Source organism: Coturnix japonica, chromosome 3, assembly GCF_054131305.1.
Source record: "Coturnix japonica strain WE chromosome 3, WE-NBRP24, whole genome shotgun sequence".
In the NCBI taxonomy this organism is placed as follows: Eukaryota; Metazoa; Chordata; class Aves; order Galliformes; family Phasianidae; genus Coturnix; species Coturnix japonica.
The window spans coordinates 16583727-16599588 of NC_140665.1; the positions used below are offsets into that span (position 1 = coordinate 16583727).

Here is a 15862-nt window from a genome sequence, read left to right on the forward strand (position 1 = left end):
CACTGGGGTATTACCTGGAGAAAATTAGCCTAATCTCATCAGCCGTGCTGTTTCACCCACCTGAAGCTGTTCTACATGAAGCACAAGTGTGCATTTCCTTGATTTGCTTGTAGGTATATTGTAGTTGGAAATTTCAATAGCTTGAAACTGTAGAAATAACAAGTCCCAGAAAGCCTAGAAAGGTCAGCTCTGAGGTTAGAGCTGTGGTTGTACATACCAATTTGGATTCAGTTGCTCTGTTTTGTCAACTGTCTTGAGGAGACTGTGCTGATCTCTGCGTTTTCTATGCTCAGCATAGTCTGCTATAAGTATTCCTCTTTTTGATTAGCTGAAAAATTCCCTGTGGGATCCTGCTCTGCATTTCCCTGGGGTAAGAGCTTTTTGGACTAAAAAAAAGTCTGCTTTTATATTATTATTATTCATTATTTATGAAGCCATGGCTGCTCTAAATCACAAAGTTTAAACCTCCCTATCTTCCTCCTGGTAATCACGACACAGAAATTGAAGAAAGTGTTATTGTCCTGGTGATTTCAGCAATTTATGGAACAGGTAGATTACAGGAGGTGGATAAAGCTGGCAGACTGACTGCTTGCAAGCAAGAGGCATTTAATGGAAATAAGTTATTTTGTGAGGAAGAGCCTACACTAATCAAGCAAAGCAAAATTTACAAGGCACTCATAATAACTGGTTGGACGTATCTGGGATCTTGTCAGTAGTAGAAGAAATAAAAAGATTTCCAAAGGTCTAACTCAAAAGACTGAGACATCCGGAGTTCTTTATAAGTATCTTTAATTGGTCAGCTCCATGAATGTAAGTCAGGAAATGACTTACATTACAATGATTTAGTCAGGAAAAAAAAAAATCTACCTGAACTTATCTTTAAGTTGAATGTTTTGTTTTTAATTTGCACCAGTATCTTTTTGTGTTCAGCATTAAGTATAGAGGAGCCATGAATGACAGAAGCATTCTTCATCAGAAATGGTGATGTATCTTCCAAAAACGTTTTCCAAACCTTGTCCATCTCAGTTTTCTATTAAGAGGAATGCGAAATGTTGGAACACCTATACATTGTGGAGAGGGGTTCAGTCTTCCTCTTAATAATGTGAAGTTCTCAAGGAAAACAAACGCTTTAATATATATGTATGAATAACAGCAATTTATGCTGAAAAGCAATTTTAATGGAAAAACTTATTTTTAATTAAGGGCCAGATGGTGCTTTTAAAACACAGCCTTGAATAAAGATTATACACCTCTCAAAAAACTTGTACCTCAGGAATGAGGAAAAGGTTTAAAAAACTCACTTGGGAGAGGTGGTGTTCTCTGCATCTGTATGGTCAGTCAATGTGTGCTTAGTACTTCTGTAAGGTGAGTGCCAAGGAGGTGTAAGAACAGCCACCGTGGATCAGACCAAAGGTCTGTTCTTCTACAATAGTAGTCAAAAGCAGAAGCTGAGGGAGGCCCACCAGAATATAGGAAATATAGTAATATTTCTAAAACCTATCATAGCCTCACCCAACCTCAAACTAACCTATCCTTTGCAGCTCCAGGCTTTCCCAAACTAGGCACAAGCATTACCTATTAAATATCCCTTATCCTGAGCCTCTTCCATAGACATATCCCACCTCTTCTTCCACCTGTGGAAACTCACGTGCACAGCAACTTTTAGTAAGATGCTCCACAAATTTGCAACCTGTTGCATGGAGAAATACTTCCCTCTTTATTTTGAAACTTGGCTCCTCTTCCTTTTATGTCAGCCATGGTGTTTAGAAATCAGCCCAAGTATATATCAGGACCTATCTTCTACTCCTTTTGCTTTTGGAGCACAACCAGCACAGCTCCTCCCTTCTTCTATATGCATCTTTTATTCCCTTCGTACAGAAGAAGAGCCTATTCTAGGAACAAAGAAATGTGATCCTTTGCCCAGTAAATTCTTCCCTTCAGCTTCATTGGGCTTTCAAACAGGCCTAAGATTGACCATGTGTCATTCTTCTTTTTCCTAAATCTCCTGCTCTCTTCAGTCTGCCATCCCGTAATGAATGATGTGTTTGGCATCAGGATGCCTGCAATTTGAGAGAGCTGTGCTCTCATTGTAGCTGTTCGCTTGACTGCTTCTGCTGTCCATGGGACAGATCTGCCAGTCATGATTTGAAATCAAATGTAGTTGTCCTGCTGTCATAGAGGTATGAGTGTGTTGGGAACTGGACTGGAATGCAGGCTGTTGCGGGAAGGCTGGAGTAATGAGCTCTACATCAGCTCTTTTCCTGCACAAATTGCGTGGCATTTCTGTCAAAACGGATCTGTGGATATTTCTGATGAGTTTGGTTATTTCTTATTCCTTTTATAACCACTACTAAGTGTGCCATTTGGAAGAAATGAGTAGCAGGCTATTAAATATTTAACTTCCCAAATTTAATTTGCTAAATCTCCTGGGAGGAGTTTTCAGATCGATTGCAGTATGCTTTGGGAATAGGTCCAGGTCAGCTGGGATTTTAGCCCCACATACCCTTATTCTGAGGCAGAACATACAGCGATGACTGTTTTGACTTCATTTTCAGCTTTCCTTTTTTAGAAACAGTGGCTTGGCTCCCCAACTGGTCATAAATCCAGGTCTCTGCAGTGGATCTATTCTGATTTACACCAGAGGAAAATCTGGCCTCTAGCTGAGAAGAAATGGGCTGCCAGTTTAATTACTTCATCCCAGGTATGGCATTAATAATATGGGAATAAATTTAATGCTGCTAAGTAACAGCAATACAGAGGATTTTGTCACATGCATGACAATTAATGTGTGGTGCATGGTATTTCTGCTTCTCCCGAGTTCCCTTTTAAATGATGCTCCTTGTGACTTGAATTTCAAAGAGTACTTATCCTAGTATTTCTCATTATTGATGGTGACTGTTCACAGGAGCAGCTCATGGCTGCTTTGTTGGCTCATCACTTTTGATTCCATGCCCAGATGCTAAGGACAGAAGCGTGCAATTAATTTGGAATCTCAACCCTTCATTGATTTCAGTTGGGAGTTTTTCCTTGAACACCAAAGGCCTGATCTGTCCCTGGCTACCTTTAAAATTGAATTTATATGGAAAATATCTTTCTTTCCTATTATAGATCTCTTCTGTGAGAAGGGATCTTGCGTATCAGAATGTACAAAGAGATCAGTAGAGAGGCATAAGCTATAGAAGATCTCTCACCGTCATTGGGACAAATAGATCTGATTTTGAGACATAGATGGAAAAGAAGAGGTGAAAAGGACGAGCTCCAGACCTCCTCTCATGAACAAGATGAACATAGACCCAAAAATTGACTTTTTTTTCTCTCTACGATTGTGCCTTCTTTGCCTGGAATAAGAGTAGTCTCCAAGTTGCCAGGCTTTCCTTGTACACATCCCAGCTCCCCTGTAAGTGCTTTGAGCCTCAGAGCGCTGGCTGCCTTAGAACAAGTGGAATATGATCACCTCAAAAGCAGCCTCATAGTCTGATCAGGGTGCCCCATGAGCCATGTAATGAGCTATGGCAATCTGGCATTGCTGGAGTACCACTAGAGCTTTTAGGATTTTCTTTGTGAACATCCTGTTCTTTCTCTTCAGTGGTTACTCCAAGAAGGGATAAACCTCTCATCATATATAAGAGACAGGTAAGTACATAGAAATTCATGACCAAGCTAAACTGAAGTTCTCCTCGCATTTTAAGGTTGCATCAGTTAATTCAATGTCAATTCCAAGTAGGTATTCATCAGCCAGAGGAATTAGTGTGTATAATGAAATGTTTGGGAGACCATTCCAGTTCTCTCTCCATATCTACAACATTTACTAACCATAATGTCCTATCATTCAGTTTAATATCAGCCCAGTTAGACATAAATGTGCCTGCATATATCTAGGTGCTGCACATCAGTGGGACTGAGTAGCCCCCTCTTTTTCTGTCCCAGCTATTAATTGCATCCTATCTCTGGGGAAAGAACTGCTTCTTACCATGTTTATGTACAAGTCCTTACATACAGGAGCCTAGGAAATCCATGAGATAAATAATAGGGCTAATTTCATGGCACTCAGCTCCAAAGAGGTGTCTGACATAAGGGCAGTTATGTTGCAGTTTCACAGTGGATGAAGACATTTTAATGGGAGATGCTGAACAACTCAGGAGCTCCCTAATCATATCCAAGGGGAACCTTTATAATCTCAGATATCTGTCAGACTCTGTTCAAGGTCTATAGCACCTAAGTATTGTTACTATTGACTGGTTCCTTTGCTTACAAAAAAATCAAAAGGTGGCCTTGGCATGTTTCCTGTCTGACAGATGGCCATGTCTCAATCAGCACTAACTTCTGCCTTTCCTGGCTATCTAAAAAGACTGACATTGCAAGAAAGCACAGAAGTGGTACAATCCTCTCTCCCTTGGAGCTGCCCTTCCTGCTCAAGGAGCTGTCTTATGAATAGAAATGCATTAGTGCCAGTTCTTGAAGTAAGGTTTTCTGGAAGAATCCCAAAAAATCCAAACATGAGAACTACCTGTAGTGGGACAAGGCACAGATGGCAAAATAAAAGCAGTGTGCTTTGTTTTTTTTGAGCTTCCAAGTCTCTGGGCATCTGAGCTCTTGGACATATGAGTAACTGGGGCACTTCAACTGAATTTATGTAACTTGTCCAAGAGAAAAGTAGATAGAGACAATCCTTGCCAGAGACTTGTGTGTGTAAGAGGATGGTCCTGTCTCACTTGAGCTGAAAGTTCCCTCTGAATTAATTTAGTACCAGAGGTAAAGTCCTACACCCTGTTTGCTTCATCTTCTTTGCAGACAGAATACAAGAGCTACATTTTCTTGCTTCGGGTTAGGCAAGGATTGACAGTAATTGTGGTTAGATTCTTCCTCTGCTGCAAGGAAGTGTGCATGTCCAGCATTAAAAAGAGCAAATGTGTTCAAAGCAATGAAATACTTGGTTTTCAGCTAAGCTGCATTGTTCACTTAGTCAAGAAATAATACATTTTCTTTTTCCTTCTGCCATAAATACACAACAAGAACAAAAATGCTCAGCTTGTGGGTACTCCAAACTTCTGTTTTTATGCTGGTTCCAGGACTGTGGGCAAGCAAAACAATGCAAAATTCAACCCCTCCACCTCAGCTTTCTTCTTTCTCAGAAATTTAAAAGCACTCCTGGCTACATCTTTGGGGTCTGATCCAATTAGATGGAAAGATTCTTGTTGCCTTTTGACTGCTTTCCAACTGCTCCATATCATCATCCCGAGTTATAACCAAGTGACGTGTAGTTCAGACACCATCAGTACAAGTGGTACCAGGATTTTGAACAGGCAAACCCTTAGGGTGCATGTCTGCAAGCCATAGAGCTACGCTCTTCTGAACCCAGTTTCCTGCAGCCCAGTCATGTCCTGTAAGTGATGAACAATTCTTGCAGTCTTTCAGCCTTGCTTTGTGTTTTTGTGGCTCATTGCTGCTCTAGATACCAGAACCCTTGTCTCCCAAATGTTCTCCTTTCTGTCTTTCTTGGCACCACAGGAAGATCACTCCACTCAACACTTCAAGTCGTTAAGGTTGAGTGTATCACTTGCATAGCCTCACTAAAATGAGTAAGCATTGCTGTATTAACTGGGTTCTGCTCCTGCTGAGCTCATGATGAACTTGGGGAAAACCTGGTACCCCGCTGTTGCTTCAAAAGTATTAAGTGCTGTTTTTATTTCTCAGATGTGGAGGATACTTGGTGATAGACAAATAAAAAGCCACCCTCAAAGCAGGGAGGAGATTTAACAGAAGGTTTTCAAGGGAATATTTAAGACAGGTTCTTCTGCTTGAAGAAGATAATTTCTCTCTGGTCATCTAGAACATCTGAACTCCAGTCATGTACTGGAACTGTGAAAGGGAGTAGCACTTTGTCCTCCCTTCCTTCACTGGTGATAGGTGGTGCTGCTGCTCTTCCTAGAGCCCAGTGATGTGCTTACAGCTCTTTATCTTTCTACTTTCCTACTCAGAGTTTCCTTTCCCTGCAGGGATGTATACCACACAGGAGACCTGTAATTTTGCTTGTATAGCTGGAGACAACAGCCTGACATTTCCTCCAGCAGCTCTCATGAGTGTTTTAGAACGTGAACAAGAATAGGCCAATTGATGGCAAGCTTAGTGCAAATAGGGATGCAGCTTGATTAACACTTCTTAGAGCACAGGTTAATGTTTTTATTTGGCAGGAGAAGATGTTGACAAGACAACAGAGGATGAAGTATGTTCGAGTCTGTAGGTTCTTAAGAAAAGATTAGATGTCTCAGTGAGTGATACGGTTTAAGAGGGCATGGTGGGGATGGATGGATGGTTGGACGTGATAATCTCAGCAGGCTTCCCAGCATTACTGATTCTATGCTTCTGTGATAGATACAACTTGTCATTGTTGGGTTGTGATTGCTCCAATAGTTGCTTCTGCTGCAAAACTATTGGTATGGATATCAGTATGGAAAACACTTTATTTTGGAAGTGTGAGGGAAAACAAACACAATCATGGTATATAGTTGTCTGAAAGACAGAAAACTGAATACAGAAATCCCTTCCCTGCTCTATTCTGTGTAAAGGCAATGTTTTTCTTCCAGGTTAAAATCTAACAAACCCTTTTGGAAACCTTGCCACATTTCCTCCAGTCAAGAACAAATAGTATTTTGCCAGGAATTCACCAGCCATCCAAGCCAGCTGATGGCTCCAATCAGTAACAGTAACACTGGATGATAAGGATTTGCACTGTAGCAGCTAGAAGGCATTTGGTTGCAAGCCAGCACCCCTACAGTTTTGCTCCGGTAGGAGCAGAACAGAAAGACAGTCTTTTTCCTAAAAGTCTTACTCAGTTAAGGCTTAATGAATGCAGTTCACAGGCTTCCATTCCTGAGAAAGGAAAGGTGAAAAATACACTTTGTAGAATCATAATAACCATAATTTGGAACTATTTGCTTTCCTATTTATCCTCTCCCAGTGTCTGTTACAGTAAGAGACTTTTTTTCTTAAAGCCTCCCTGAAGTCCAGAGGGTGTTGGGAATGAATGATATTGAGTGAGTATTGATGGGAGACACTGAAAACAAAGTTAGGGGCTGGAGGGACACGAAGCTCTCTGTTTTCAGGGCTGAGCCCAATCTGTCAACCAGGAGAGAGTTTTCTCACCCACCAGATGCTGATCCCTGCCAGCAATGAGGTAGGCAGACAATGAGTTTCTGGGGTTTTCATCTTTCAGGGAAGGCTGATGACAGAGCTAACACAGCTTATCTTCCATCATCTGTGCTGTGTCCAGGGCTGCAACACAGAGCCAAGTTGCATCCAGGCCCTGAGATGTCTGATCAGAGGGTGAAGGCGATGGAGTGTGGGAATAAAAGAAAGGATGGTCAGGCCTGATGGCAATACTTGCCCTGGTGCAGGTTTTTCCATGCAGGTAGAGGAAGGCTATGCCTCATCCAGACCCATACTTCAAGGAGATTTATGCTTTCTTAAACCCTAGTGGAAATGCTGCAGATGAGGGTGTCCCTTGTGTAAAAGAGGATCCTAGATGCTGTCACCGTATCAGCCAAGCCAGGGTTCTGTGGGACTGCCTTGAAGAAGTTTTCCAAGAGCTCATGGTTTTAGCTTCCATCAAAGGAACCAAGCTCTGCTGAAAAGGGTATTTCCTGTGGGAAAGGATTGCTTACTGATGCTTTCAGAGTTAAATACATGGAACTAAATCTAGCAAACCAAAATGCTAATTGTTTGTGGAATGATAATAAATAAATAAATAAATAGAGGAAAAGTGTTTGAATACTCCCAAACATTCAGATGTTATTCTGAGCTTTTCTAGTTTGTTTCTCCACAAGGGACAAGGTTTTCAGTTTCCATCTTTTTTGTGAGATGAAAATGAAAGATCCCTAGTGATGGGCTGCACTGGTCCAGGAAGATGGAAAAGGCTCATTGCTCATTGGGAGAGAACTAAACTGTTGCGAAAGAGGAGAAAATGGGGCTGCAGGGATTTTCTGCTGAAAATCCCAGAAACAAGCATGAGTTCTTTAGCATGTCTTATAAATCTTGAATGCTCTCCTTCAGAAAAGATTTGGCATGGGATATTTTGAGAGTATGAAGAACGAACAGTACACAAGCAGGGAGCTAAAACAGCCTTACCCCAAATAGAGACGTCAAAAACGCATGAGGGGGATGTAAGGCCTCATGTCTCTCCCTGCAATAAGGAAGGACAGCAATCATCTGAACCAGGCATGCAGTCTTCCCACTGCATTTTAAGCCATGGATGTTGAAGCATCACAAGAAGTGGTGACAAAGAAGCTTTTTGGAAATGACTTGGCCAGCAGGTCTGCTGGAGATGGGAAGTGGAATGAACGAACCCTGCTTTTCCATCCTATTTATGGTTATTAGGAAAACAGGGAACATCTCCCCATGCCCCCCCCCCAACACTGCAGTAGGAGCCCAGCGTGCTCACTGCCGTACTAAAAAACAGCTGGAACAAAGAAATAAAGTTCTTCGGAGCTGGTGAAGCCTTCCCACCTCCCTGAGGGTCCAGTGCCCAGCACAGGGAATGAGAAGAGGGAGAAGACAGGCAGAGGTTGGGGAGCAGCAGTGAAGAAGGCTCAGAGAGAAGGAGGGAGACTGATAGTGAAGGGTTCCGTCTTTTCCCCTGGGGCTGTGAGGCTGCTCGTGCTGCAGGAGGAAAGTTGGCCCCGCTGCCACGTAGGGCTGCTTCTCCTGCCTCCCTCCTCCTGCCTCCCTCCTCCCTCCCTCTCTCCCTCCTCCTTCTCCTCCTCCTCCATCACCTCCCCGCGAGTTACGCGCACTGTGCAGCCCGGCGGTGCAGTCGGCTCAGCCCTGCCCGGCCTCGCTCCCCGCTGTCCCCCGCCGCCGGGATGCTGCCGGGTACCGCGGCCGGGCGCTGAGCCCGGGCAGCTCCGCCGCCCCTACTGCAGCCCCGGGCGGGTGGATCGCGCTGCGGGTCACCTTGCAGGGAGGAGGAGGTGAGTGACCCCCCCCAATCCCCACTCCCCACTTCCCGCATCTCCTCCGGGGAGCGATGCGCCGCATCTCCCCATCGCCAACCCTCGGAGCGCGGCACGGAGCCGGAGCCGGGGGAAGGGCGGGGGGAGGAACGGCGGCTGCCGCTGCGGAGGGGGGTCCCCGGGGGAGCGCAGGGACACGGGGCCGCCCCCGGGCCGGGATCCTGCCTAAAGGCAGCGCGGGGCGCTCCGTGGCGGTGCTTCCCCGTGCCCCGTCGCCAGCCGAGATCGCGGGGTCGGGAAGGGATCGGGCTTTTCCCAGGGCAGGGGGAGCACCGGGCGAGTTTTCTGGAAGGGAAACTGTGAGTGGGGTCCCCCCTTTTTTTCCTTTCCTGTATGAAATCCTCTCCGGTTCACTGTGCCGGAGCATCCCTCGCTCCCTGCCCTACGCCCCGCTAAGGGATGAAAGGTACCGTGCCGTGCCGAGGCGTGCCGTGCCGGGGGGGGGCACGGCCCAGGGGCACAGCCTGAGCCGGGCACTGCGGGTGTCCCGGCTGCCCGCAGCCGCAGCTGCCCTCTGCCCTCAGAGCACCACTCAAGTGACTCTGGGTTGGGTTTCTTTCCCTTCCCAGACTCTACTTTGCGGGCAGTGAGAGCCAAGTTGGAGAGAAGGGTGGGTACAGACGAGGGGGCAGGAGCCATCCCCACTGTTTAGAGGGGTGACCTTGGGGAAGCCCACTCCTTCCTTCTGGGTACCAGTAAAGCATCCCACAAGGAAGGACCCCCTCAAGGTTGGCAACTGCTTTGAGACCTTTCTGGAACTAGCAGTGCAGAAATGCAGACCCTTCTGAAGCAGGGCTGGTAGCGTGTCAGCCCCAAGAGCTGTGTTCCAGAAGAGGTGCAAAGCCCTATTTGGGACCGGCTTTGTCTCCCCTAAAATCATGAAGCAACCCTTTGGAGTTGCTCCAAAGAACAATCTGTTGAACCACCTCTTCAGAACAACTGGATGGGAGGCTCCAGCCTCAGCTTGCAATGAGAGAGACGCCAAAAAAACCCCCCACCAAAACCAAGATCTGAACTTCCCGAGAGATTAAATATTCAAATCACAAATAATTAGGCATTAATCCATTGTAAGCAGGGCATTACCGACAATTAAAAGATGCTTTGATATTCTTAAAGCTGAGAAGATGAGTTAACTGGTACTTTCCGGGGGATTACTGTGTATTATAAAACGCAGTCAGAGCACTGAATGCACTTTTCTACATTCATGTATTTAAATGACTTGCTCTTAATTATCGTTAATGAGCTATCAGCTTCAAAGTAGCTGTGTTTAGATGCTCTCTATATTAGTTTCAAATGGTTTCACTCCAAAGAATAAGCCACTTCTCATTTTGCTGACCAAAGTGGTGTTTTACTGGCAGTTTGGTAATGACAGGTCGTGTCAGGGTGTGTGGCACATGAAGGCATTTGTAGGAATGAAGTTTTCCCTTAGGAAGCGGGCAAGCAGACATCTCTCACTGCTGGTACCATAAGCTCTGGGACCAATCTCAGCGAGGCTCTCTGCTGTGCAAATGCAGATGTAATGCAGTAGTGGTGTACACAGGCACCACCACAACACATTTCACATGGTGAATGCTATGTGCAGATTTAAAACGCTTTGCCTTCTAAGGACAGTGTTAGAGGAAAGGAAAGGCACCAGCGTCACTGGGCGAGGGTTTTTGTCTTTGCACTGTGAATCTGTGTCTGTAGACATTTACAAGTCAGCCATAAATTCCTCTGTCCTGGAGAGTGGTTGTCTGGTTATGGAGATTGCAGGTCACGCATTGAGACTTCCCTGTTCTGTTTTCTTTGTGTTGGAGGCTCAACTTCATACAAGTCAATGTACAGTGTATAGGGGGGAAAAAAGAACTGCAGAGATTTAAAAACTGGAGGACAACCCTCTGTGATCAATGACTCTGTTTCGACAGAACTGAATGAATCCTGTGTGTGTGTAAGCGTGTCAGGGCTGAGCCCACATCCCCCAGCCATCAAATCAAACACCTCTCAATACTCTTTCTCTGTTAAAAGCTGGAAAACACTGCAGTGAGATCACAGCGAAATGCTGCCCAGCTGATGTAAATGTCAGCGACCCCAAGGATGCAGGTGAACCAACTGCTACCACCACTCACTGGATCTGGCACAAAAGATTTAGTGCTGAGAGTTTTGTGTCACAGCATTGGAAGAATCAGGAACTCTGGTTCTTCTCATTGCACCACTATGGCTGCATTTTAAAATAGTGCTGCAGTACATGAGAGGTATGACTCCATGCACGCCTTTAGCACTCCCAATTTTAAACACGGCATCACACTGTAAATGTGTATCTGGGTGTACGTATCTATATAAAACCAGGATGTGTAAAGTTCCCTCATTAACCACCCACCCAAAACCGTGCTGTAAATTATTTGCGTCCCTAAGCTCCAAGGCTTTGGGATGCTGAGGCATGAGAACGAGCTGACCGCTCGCATAAGTCACTGGACTCTGAGCAGAGTTCAGTAGGGTTAGGTGGGTTGGTGTGCTGTGATTGAGTAGAGCTCAGACCCCTCAGAAATCACAAAGTCAATCACAGGATGACAGAATTGCAGGGGTTTGAAGGGACCGCGGGAGATCATAGAGTCCACCTTCCTGCTAAAGCAGATACCCTGCAATAGGTCACACAGGTAGGTGTCCTGAGGGATCTTGAATACCTCCATAGAAAGAGACTCCACAGACTCTCTGGGCAAATCCCCAGGAATAGTGAAGATCACTGCAAATTACATTTGCAACTGGCTAATTTTCTTGGAAGATAATCATGGGATCATCAAAGACTGGAGCTCTTGAGTGGTCCCCTGCCTGTCCCATGAGATACTCTGCCTGGCAGCAGGTCCTGCAGCACAGCTGTGCTCAGCATCTCCTGCTGTGTGCAACAGCTGATGCAGTTCTTGCTCAGTGCATGGGACCCCCACCCCAACCACCCACCTTTCTTCCCCTATTCCTGCATGCTCCACAAAAAAAAAAAGAACCAACCCGCTTTCTCCCCACTGTGTGTGGCTTGAGGATCATGGAGGTGATGTGGAGCAGAACCGGTGCCTCCCATATGGAAATCTTCTATTTTTCTGTGGAAGAAAAAGAGGGAGGACGATGCAGGGCTTTTCTTCAAGCTCTGACAGTGCCTTGAATGTAAGTGAATGTAATGCCTCGAATGTAAGTGGCTGCTTAATCTAATCATCCTCGCCCTGATGAACTGGCACTAGCAATTCCACAGCATCACAGGAGTATTACTCTAAGTGACTTACAGCCCTGGGGTGCTTCACTTGGGGCAGGAGAAACAAGTACCTTCGTTTTGCACAAAGGCAGCACCACCTCACTGCTTCCTTGCTCTGTCCTCTCTGTTTCTTATCCCTGCTTCAAGAAGACCTTAAATCCCAGCCTAGAGAGTAGTGATGGTGTGTCACATCCAGAACGAGCTGCCTTGTCCTGTGCCTTGCTTCCCGAACACAGGGTGGGAAGGGGAACAATGCCACAGAGTGGGCTGTACAGAGAACCCATCAGGAATGACATCTGAATGTGTCAGTGGGGTCAGCACTGGAGCAACACCTTGATACTGACTTCTGTGTTATGGGGCTTTGAGGTCACTGAGAAGCATCAGCCTCAGCTCACAGGCAGACAAAGAGAGCCAGGCAATGTCACGAGGTTAATATTCACCTGTCCATACATTCCCTGCATAGACTTAAAGGCTCCACTGTGTGCTGCAGGGGCTTTGCCTTGCTGCAGGTTTCTTCAGGGCACAGCATCAGGTTTACTCTAAGCTGGAGAATTTTAATTCTATTGCAAGACCAGGCATTGACGAAATTAGGCAGAGAGGATCTGTGGTAACTCAGTCCTTCCCTGACCTCTAATTCTAGATTGACCCTCAGAAACAATCAAAGCTCCATAGTGTAGGAACCAAGGGGATGGAGGCATTACAGCTTCTCACCTGAAGACACAGCCTGTCTGACAAGTAAATAATTACATGCAGTGAAACAAGTACTTCAGCTGTGCGTGAACTTTCACTCTGCAAAGCAAGGATTGTAGTTAAGGCCATGAGATTCATTGCTCTGGCACCAAGCTTGGCATGATTCAGTTAGGTGAGGTGTTCCCCCTGAGCTGGAGCAGCTCTTGGGCAGAGCACAACAGCTGGGGAGAAATAACTACCTGGAGAGCAGCTCTGCAGAAAAGGACCTGCAGGTCCTGGTGGCCAAAAGGTTGGCTATGAACCGGCAGTGTACCCTGGTGGTCAGGAAGGCCAGTGGTATCCTGGGGTGTGTTACAAAGTGTGGCCAGCAGGTCAAGGTAGGTGGCCAGTAAGTCAAAGGAGGTGATCCTCCTGCCCTGCTCTGTCCTGGTGAGGCCACATCTGGAGTGCTGTGTCCAGATATGGGCTCCTCAGATCAAGAAAGACAGAGATCTCCTGGAGAGAGTCCAATGGAGACCACAGAGATGTTGAGGGACCTGGAGCTACTCCAGAATGGGGAAAGGCTGAGAGAGCTGGAACTGTTCAGTCTAGGGAAAACAGAAGGCTGAGAGGGGATATTAGCAATGCTTATAATTATCTAAAAGGGGGGAATCAAAAGATGGGGCTGGGTTCTTTTCAGTGGCACCCAGTAACAGGACAAGGGGCAGTGGGCACATACTGAAACATGTATGGAACTTCCATACAAACATGAGAAACTTCTTTACTGTGAGGGTTACAGAGGGCTGGAACAGGCTGCCAAGGAGGTGGTGGAGTCTCCTTCTCTGGAGATACTCAGAATCTACCTGGACACTTTTCTGTGCAACCTCCTGTAGGAAATCTGCTGCAGCAATGGATTGGACTCCATGATTTCCAGAGGCCCCCTCCAACCCCTACAATTCTGTGACTCTGACTCACATTAGATGAAATTTCTCTCAGTGAGGGCACTCCAAACAATTAAGAATGCAATTACGCAGCCCAGAGCACAGCTATATTCACTTGCTTTGAAAACAAAGGGCAGCACTACCTTCTGCATACAGGTCTTTCAGCCTGATTGCTCTTGCTCAGGGCACTGACTGGAGATGTTTTATTATATATATGTGCCTCTACACATTGTTTTGTGAAGGTTTGTTTTATTGGGCTGGATGCAATTAGAGAGTTTTGCAGAACAACTTTTTGGGATGGCTGGAGGGAGAGGAAACGTTAGTTTGGCCATCTCTTGAGATACCTTTTAAAGCAGGAATCATTCCTCTGCATCCCCAGTATGGGATGGAAGTTGGGGGTGTCAGAGGGCTGTGGTGAGCTTGAATACACTTGGAGTTGTATTTGGGGTTGTCAGATGGCCGCAAGCCTGGCTGTAACAGGGTCACCCTGGTTTTGTCAACCACTTGGTCAAGGCTTGTTCATAGCATTCACATGTCCAGGCGCGGTTAGGGAGCTGATAATAGCTTTCTGACACTGAGCATTCCCCGATTACATTGGTGAAATGAATTTCTCGCTTAAAAAGGCACGGAGTCTGATTTTTTGACTGCTTTCACTTTGAAAGTAATTGCCGTAAGTTGTGCAGATGGCAAGGTATTTTTATACTCGCGCCTTCCACAACGGAGAGGGTTATTTACATTACAGCCAGGTGCTGTTATTCAGGTCAGTTATTTATTAGCTGGAAAGTGCAGCTCTGTCATCACATGAAAGAAGTTGTGAGTTTGGACTGAACTCAATAAATAGTTGAGGCTGTCAAAACCAGTTGGGAAGGAGGATGGCTGGAAAAGCCTGGATGTGTCATTTCTTATTGGAGGCAATTCGAGGCAAATAGAACTAAAAGCCAGTTTGTTAAATTAAAAATAAATAAATGAAACATTATAATTCATTTTGGCTCGTGCAAGATGCTTCCATCTGCTCAAAAAGAAATATTTTGTTGCAGGGGTAATGTTTTTTGTTTCAGGTCAAGGCAAGGTAATTCCACCTTTCTCCCCCCATTCCTTGGTTCAGCACTGAATCGAGCAATCAATTATTCAGGCAGACCTAATATGCATATGGTAATTTTTTTTCCAGATTTAAATATACCTCTGGACGGGCAATCAAGAGACCTGGATTTTATTTCCAGCTCTGTTCCTGTGTCTGACGTGACCTTGGGCATTTATTTGCACTCTTTCTAACTCCCTCTTTTTTTAGGACAGAAGGGTTGCTTTGCTGCTTATTGGTGATACTAAAATAGCAGGGAGGTCTTTTTACTTCTACTGCTAGCAATTAAACATTTAGGTATCACTAATGCTTGCTTTCGGAACTCTCCCAGTGCGAGTTAGCTGCACTGCTTAACAAAACTCCCTGTAGTTTACTTAATAGGTCAAAAGGAATTTTGGCTGCTGAAATAGTAGCTCTTCCTTAAAACAAAACCTATTATAATGAGCCCTACTGAATCAAAGAAGGAAAATACAAAGGGGAAAGATTTTCCCTTCCTCTCTTAAGTATTTCACTTTATAATCAGCTCTCTAGATCCATACTGATTTCTCTCAAGCAAAAGGTCCATATGTGTTGCTGTAGTTTTCAGATGTTAGAAACCCCTTAAAGCACCTTGAAGCTTATTGCATTATGTGTTAGAAGACCCTGAGGAATTGCACCACTAGAGCTGTGATCTCCAGACCTCTAGATGTGGTTTTTTATTAGGCTGAAGCTTTTTAGGAAAGCTTTTTGCCCACTACTTTGTGTGATGGCAGCCGGGAACTAGCATAAAACCCCACAGAACATGGTTGGCTCTGATTGTTGTGGGGTAGCTAAGGGGCAAGGAAGAAGGTGTGGGAGCAGTGGATGTCTTGCTGGGAGCATGGGAGGCTGGTAGAAACCTGCTAGGAATGAGGAGGTTTCAGTTGTAGGGTAGCTCAGTTTGAAGGAACCTCAGGAAGCCTCCAATCCT

At 45.3% G+C, this 15862-nt stretch overlaps 1 protein-coding gene across 5 annotated transcripts in view; it reads left to right on the plus strand.

Moving 5' to 3' along the window:
- SYNDIG1 (synapse differentiation inducing 1) overlaps positions 1-15862 on the plus strand; it is a 91741-nt gene that overhangs the window by 22618 nt on the left and 53261 nt on the right. For 2 of the 5 annotated variants that reach the window (XM_085541102.1, XM_015857156.3), the window contains exon 1: positions 8791-8966. The exons of 2 other annotated variants lie outside the window; for them this stretch is intronic. The gene's annotated coding sequence lies outside the window, so the exon portion shown is untranslated. Of the gene's footprint in view, positions 1-2574; positions 2702-8790; positions 8967-15862 lie in introns of those variants that run through there. One more of the 5 variants, XM_085541105.1, reaches the window with a different exon arrangement.